Genomic DNA, 7,441 nt, shown 5'->3' on the forward strand with positions numbered 1-7,441 from the left:
AGACCAGAAGATGGTGGTGTTAGAAGCCAGGTGTACAGACTGGTGTCCATGTGGAGTGGATAAAGACGAGAAGGTGGTGGTGTTTACAAGCCAGTAATTTCTGACTGGTGTTCATGTGGGGTGGACAAATGAACAGAGTTGTTAGACAGGCAATGGAGTAGCCTGTAAGTGGAATACAATTTCCGAGACTGTAAATGCGGTCTGGAAATTGAATACACGTTTGCTCCGATTTGCAAACTGCGAACGTGGTCACGTGGGTGTAACAACGGACAGACAGACACACACACAGACAGACACGTCGAAATTAGAACCTCTCCGTGACATACGTCACTCGGAGAGGTAACAAGTCGTTGTCAGAAGTGGGGTTCGAACCCACGCCCTCATACGAGGATCAGAGCTTAAATCTGACGCCTTAGACCACTCGGCCATCCTGACACGCTTCAAAACGTTTTCCTTGAAAAAAAAGCTATAGTACAACACCAAAATACCTCTCGGAATTCTATACTCCATAAAGCCACTCAATAGTTGCCATGCTAGAGAAGCTTTTCCTGAGTATGAGATATATGTTATTAAAACAAGTTGGGAAAACCAAAATTTTACCTCTCCGTGTCGAGAAGATTATATGAACCTTAAATATTCAATGAAAACGTCGACCTTTTTGCCCTCATCCTTTCCCGCGCTTTGCGCTTCCGCATTTCATCCTTACACTCAACTTTATCTTCCTCCATTTTACATACAAAAATCAAATACTCACAAGAAGTGGCAAAAACCTGCTGGCTCTTTACAACCACTTAATTTAACTTCCAACAACAATAATATACCGGTAGTTTAATTGACAACCTACTAGCATCGAAATTCTCATTAAGAATGGCTCCCGCGGATAAAAAAGGGCAATTTTCAACTAGGTGGGCGTTATATCATTAGATTTGAAAAATATCATCATGCCTAACCGTTTAGATTTTTTTAAAGCAATCTTAGCACCAAAAAATATTTTTTGATACAAAATAAATGTTTTATATTCTTATTAAGAATAAAACAAGAGGATAAAGTGGTCTGTCCTCTCGTAATTTTTTAAGCTTTTATCATGATTAATCTATACAACAGTAACAAGGAGTATAAACCCATTAGTGGAAGCAGTATTTTTTTCCGAAACAATCTCGCTTATGTTTATCCTCTCTAGACTTCGCTAAAAACGTATTACTCCTACGTAAAAAACGGTAAAATATTAATAGACAGGCAAGGATTCATACCATTAAAGGAGCGCAATATTATCCATATTTTCATTTCATATACAGAGAAAAGAAATTATTATGTTTCTGAGAGGAGCTTCCCATTTTTGTTGTTGTTTTGAAAAATATATCGCAATGCTTGGGCCTTGATAGATATAGGTGGCAGTGAATGAAATATATCACAATGCACGTGCCTTGATAGATATAGGAGGCAATGAATGAAATATATCACAATGCACGGGCCTTGATAGATATAGGAGGCAATGAAGGAAATATATCGCACGTTTGGGCCTTGGTAGATCTTGGAGGCAATGATAATCTCTCCCTTTGCACGAGAGGTTTATCTTCAATATTTAAATAAATATAATTATTTTTAATTATTTTAATCTTCAATAATTAACATCAATAATAGTTAAATCGTTTAAAATAAAGTTATACCTATTATCTTCTCAAACTTTTCTAATATTCACGTTTAAAGTGAAGGGTACCCCTCTTCCCCGCTTTCTTCAAATTTTGGGGTATATATACGATTCGTTTCCATTATAATAGTGAGGAAAAAGCGCAATTGCGAAAACCTCTGGTGGCCGATCCCACCTTAGGGAAGCTAGACGTTTCTCGTAACCCTAGCTGATCGCCGCGTATATCCTAAAACCAAACGATGATAATGGGGTAGAAGCCAATGATACAGATTGGAGTCTATGTAGAATAGACCAGTGGATGGTGGTGTTAGAAGCCAGTGTAAGTGCAGACTGGTGTCAATGTGGGATTGACAAAGAACAGAAGATGGTGGTGATTAAAAGCCAGTACGTACAGACTGGTGTCCAAGTGGAATGGACGAACACCAGAAGATGGTGGTGATTAGAAGCCAGTAAGAACTCAACTCAGGTGGTGTGAGAACTCAAGTAGAGGAGCCATTTCCGTGACTGTGAAAGCAGTTCGGAAATGGCGATCACGTTTGCTCCGATACGCAAACTGCGAACGTGGTCACGTGGGTGTAACAACGGACAGACAGACAGACACACAGACAGACACACCCAGGCTTCTACTCCATCAGCATTAAGGTTAAGACGTACGCGGCGATCGGCGAGGGTTACGAGAAACGTCTAGCCTCTAGGGCTGTGCGAGCCTTGAATTTTTGGTTTCGAGTCGAGTCTCGAGTATTGAAATTTTCCCTTATCGAGTATCGAGCCGAGTCTCGAGTACTCGAATCGAGTATCGAGTAGTTGGAAAGTTTGTTTCGAGTATTTATCGAGTAATTGGGAATTGGTTTTGCAGTATTTCAGCACTTTCTGTTAATTTATCGCTCTAATAATAGACATTTAGAGTAATTCTGATCATCGACAACTTCTTCAAACATTTCCCAGACAGTATTAGTCTTCTTCCCTTTAAATTTAACAAACTAATTCCTCATCAATATCTTCTTCGGAATCTCATTCCTCACCTTAGCCACTAGCCTTTATTATCCTTCGCGCAGTCCCAAATGAAAATTACTCAGCTGAACTTAAAAAAGAAGAAGAAATAAATTAATAAAATAGAAATATAATTATAATAGTCAACGCTATTGTTAACTGTATTTTATTACTTTTCCTTCCACTATTGAACCAGCTAGGCGCTACTACCCAGTAGTAGGAACCACTCAGATGCGCAGAGATCCAAGATGGCCGCCACCCCAAGATGGCCGCCCTCCACCAAACTTAAACCAAACTTTCCAAGACAAAAATTATATTATTGTATGAGAAAAGCTTACCTGATAAACCCTGCCTTCCACCATGCTATGCCCAAACAAGTCTAAACCCAGACCTTTGTTATTTTGCAAAATCCCCGTTTGAATTTCCCGCCATAAAACCTCTAAATATGTCTGAGAAACAAAGTCAAATATACGAGTAAAGAATTTTTAATATTAATACCAAATAGTATATACAATAAGACAATCCAGATTGACAAGATTATAGATATAACAAAAAAATGGTCAACACTTCTTTTCTTTGAGTTGGGAATGATTTGTTCGGCATCCCCATAAAAAACATGTTACATGTTGAATCCTAAATTAAAACTAAAGTTATTTACCGCCACTTCTACCGGTCCACAACGAGGCTTCTCTTCATTGGTTCTCAAAGATCAAGGGCCAAGGCTTGGTTGTTTTTCGCCACTTCTTGGTTTCCAAAATGTATTTATCGAGGGCCGCGTTGATGTCGTGAAATTGTTAAGCTTGAGAAGGACATCAAAGTCAAGACCCTACGACGAGCTTCACTGAAGAGAACGTGTTCCAACTGGTGCTAGGTACCCAGAACCTCATGCGGGGTTTGTGAGCGCACCATCTCCCGAAGAAAGTTACATTCGAGCCACTGTGGGGCATGGTCTTCTTGTCCAGGTCTGGTTGTTGGCGCCAGGACTTCTCCTTCATTGCGGTGTCATATGCGTCCACACAACGGACCACCGCAATGAAGGTCGATTCGCATGAACCTGAATTTACGCAAGTAAATTAAGGAACGTGAATCGAATTTGGTCTCTTCTCAAGCTATGCCCGAGAAGAAACGGATGGAAAAATCGAATTTGGTCTCTTCTCACACAACAAAAGTTGTGTGAGTCCAGGAGCGGTAGAGAAAGACATATTCATAGTACTGCACACGGTTAAACATTAAAAACGTAGTCAGGCAACTGATAACTTTTTTTTTCGAAACACGGCGCTTATATACTAAACTGTCAAGGTCAAAATTAATATTAAAAGAAGTATTTTTTACCGACTCCACTCTTTAAGGTACTATTAAAGCCAGATGGCTTATATAATAATTGCATCAAACCGGATGGAACTAGTTTTTTTTTCGGCTTGATTACCCATCCGGGTAGATGTTTCAAGGGTAACGACTTTTAAAGTTTATGAATTTTGTCGTTTTGAGGAAAATAAAAGGCGTGTTTTTTAAGATTGTCCATAGCTCAATGGGAAAAGGCAGGGTTTACTAATGTGATACCCAAAAGGTGATAAGTTCGAATCCTGGCCCGTCCACCGAGCTATGGACAATATTTTTATGTATAAAATAGCGTTAGTGTAAGAAGTTGGGGTTAGTTGACAAACAGGCGTTAGTCATGAATGACGACTTTTTTAACTTTACTAATACGTGTCTAGATATATATCCAAACAATACCCAGTCGAGTTTTAAAAATTATTTGCATCAGCCTTTGAACTTGACTAGTGATTTTGAAGTTGGGTTGGCGGAAATCAGATTTCCAAATCATTGGGTGAATATAAGCGAAGAGTTTAACAAGTTTGAAATTCAGGTCGTAAATGATCCAAATCGTGACAAATATGCGGCTGTTCGAGAGCCTGTTGAATATCAAAAAATAGAGATACCAGTCAATCGTTATGTTAAGACCAAAGAGTACGAACTGCCTCAAAATTTTGTCGAGCTTTTAAATGATGATGTAATCAGTCATCCGTATTTAAAGGGCAAATTATCTTTTAAATTAGTGAATAAATATATAGACGGGGCCCTGGGAAAACAGTTAGATACAAACTTTCCCGTTTACCTGCAAGTTTTAGGAAAGGAAAACATACGGTTCAAAATACCAGCTGATTCCCCCTTGACCACTTTATTTGAATTTAAAGAGAATAATTACGAAGATGTTCCCTATATATCCAAATATATTGTATCAAAGCATGCTAAAAATATAAGGTTAAATTACACTAACAATTACGTGGAAATCGAAATTGATAATGTTGGAGATAGTTTTAAAAAAAAATTTGATTACAAGTACATTCCCAAGGCAGCTATTAAACGTAAAACTAGCCAAGAAGTTCCGCCAATAAGAAAAAAACCTCAACTAGAATATAAACCTCTACCGCCATCTATACCTATTTTACCGCGAACTACGCCTTTTCTTCCGATACCTATTGCTACGACTAAACCCGTAGTACTTGTACAACCACAGCCAACTAAAATAACCCCTCCACCCAAAATAACTATTCCAAAACAAACCTCTCCAAAGCCTGTCCAACCAAAGCCTTATTATCCAACATATTCGGGGCCTGATCCATCTAAACCATTACCTCCAGCTTCGAGTAGACCGTTACCTCCAACTTCGACTAAACCGTTACCTCCAGCTCCGACTAAATCGATACCTCTAGCTTCGAGTAAACCGTTACCTCCAAGTTCGACCACACCCATTATTCCAACTTCAAATAAACCGATACCTTCAAGTTCAAATAAACCGGTCCCGCCAATTTTGACTAAACCGGTTTCTCCAACTTCAACTAAGCCTTCCCCTTTTACACCTGCAAAACTTCCTGGTCCCGAGCTCCCGAAAATTCCTAATCCAAAATCTTCGAAGGCTGAACCACCAAAGTTAAAGTCGGAGCCGTCAAAGCCGGAGTTACCAAAGTCAAAGCCTGAACAACCAAAACCAAAGCCAGAGCCTCCAAAGATTACAGCACCCGAGGCTCCAAAGATTCCAGCACCCGAGGCTCCAAAACCTTCTACCTTTGACCCGCTTACCCCTACCCCCTCGCCAACGGAGGTTGAGGAAATATATATATTTCCAGATCCCTCAAAACCGGACTTACCGAAACCCGACCTATCGAAACCCGACCCATCAAAACCTGACCTCTCAAAATCTCCAGACTCTACAACATCCTCTACTTTTGAGCTACCCATATTACAGACCCCCTCCCCACCACCGGTTGATGAAAAACCCTTGTTTCCGCAACCGGTTGATCCGCCAGAGAAAAAACCCGAGCCAATTATCTCTGAAAAGCCTAAGCCAATTAACCCTGAAGATTATGACAACTACACAGTATTGTTCTTACCTCAAACTTTTAAAGCCAGTAAAACGCCAGAAAAAAACGCCAAAGGTCTTTATCGAGCCGTAGCTCGCACGTTAGAAAGCTTAGTATTTAAAAAAAATTCAAGTAACATATCACGCAGTAGATAATCGGGGTGATGCTATCGTGTATAATTTTAAAACACCAGAATGGGTGGAAATAAAATTTTCCCCCCAAGTAGCTAAATTGCTTGGCGCTGACCCAAATAAATATTATTCCGGAAGACACCAGCTAGGTCCCTTGAGCATGACATTAGAAGAATATACCATAAATGAAAACAATGCATACGTAGAATATCGAGTCAATAGAACCATAAAGCGTTATACCCCCTGGGAAGAACCTTGGTTGTATTTTGGCTTTCATGTGTCGGGCGAGTTTAGATCGACAGATGATTATAAGATCTATAATGATATTGCTGAAATGCTCAAAGTAGGCGCTACCATAGATCCTTTAAGATTGCATCATGCCGAATTTAGCGTTGTTAAACAAGGAGCGGAACATTATTTTAGAGTCTATTGTCCATCAAAAATTGAAATGCTATTCAGCTCGGATCTGCGGGATATATTAAATTTAGAAGATGAATATGTTGGAGGGGAGTTTTTATCCACTAAACCTTTAGAGCGTAATATTACGTCTTTTAAAACAACTAATGACACATTTGTAAGTTATCGCGTTCATGACTCGCTAATGTATTTATTTACTAAGACTAGTTTCACAAAAATCAAAATACCCGCGGGCGAATATACTTGTGATTTGACTGCGACCGGTGCGGTAATCCCTTTCTCTTTACATTTAAAAATTATAAACCAGTTATTGGGGGTTCAAGAATATATGCCTCGCCAGTATTTTAAAATGTACATTCTCAAAACGGCGGTAGAAAATAGATACTATGTTCGTCTCGAAATAGAGCCTGGTGCTCGCGTATCGGTGGCTGGACCGATGCCCCAGTTATTTAACATTCCCGAAGAGGGAGAATTTTTTAAACACAGTCACTCGGGAGTAGCTCTGGTAAATCCCCGATTAAGATCAATGACCCTAACAGCGAATAATAATTTTTGGACTAGCGAATACGATGTTGATAGATTTCCAGAAGACCCAAATATGGCTGACCAACCTTATGTTCCTGGGTCCCAAGCCAGACGAGTTGATAATTTCGCGTGCGAGATTCCTCCCGGGGTATATTATCATATTAGCGATGTTTTAAGTGCTATGAGCGAAGCCATGTCGCCTACGCATAGAAAAAGTCTTAAATTTACGCAGAATGTAGACGGAACCGTCACAGTTTCAAAACTGAACGATACGGTTTCTATCCTGTTTCCCAAAACAACACCCGGACGAGGTCTCGGAAGATTGTTAAGTTTTAGTTGTAATCAATTGGATCGGTATATCAATAACG

The 7,441-nt window shown here is 39.6% G+C and overlaps 1 non-coding gene across 1 annotated transcript; it reads right to left on the reverse strand.

The window, feature by feature from the left end:
- Positions 1 to 351: 351 nt before the first annotated feature.
- TRNAL-UAA (transfer RNA leucine (anticodon UAA)) lies at positions 352 to 435 on the reverse strand. The gene has a single exon. It is a non-coding gene; the product is annotated as a tRNA-Leu (tRNA).
- Positions 436 to 7,441: the final 7,006 nt, after the last annotated feature.

This window comes from Phalangium opilio, unplaced genomic scaffold (assembly GCF_054372755.1).
Source record: "Phalangium opilio isolate 3A_F unplaced genomic scaffold, DU_Popi_V2 ptg000106l_1, whole genome shotgun sequence".
Classification (NCBI taxonomy): Eukaryota; Metazoa; Arthropoda; class Arachnida; order Opiliones; family Phalangiidae; genus Phalangium; species Phalangium opilio.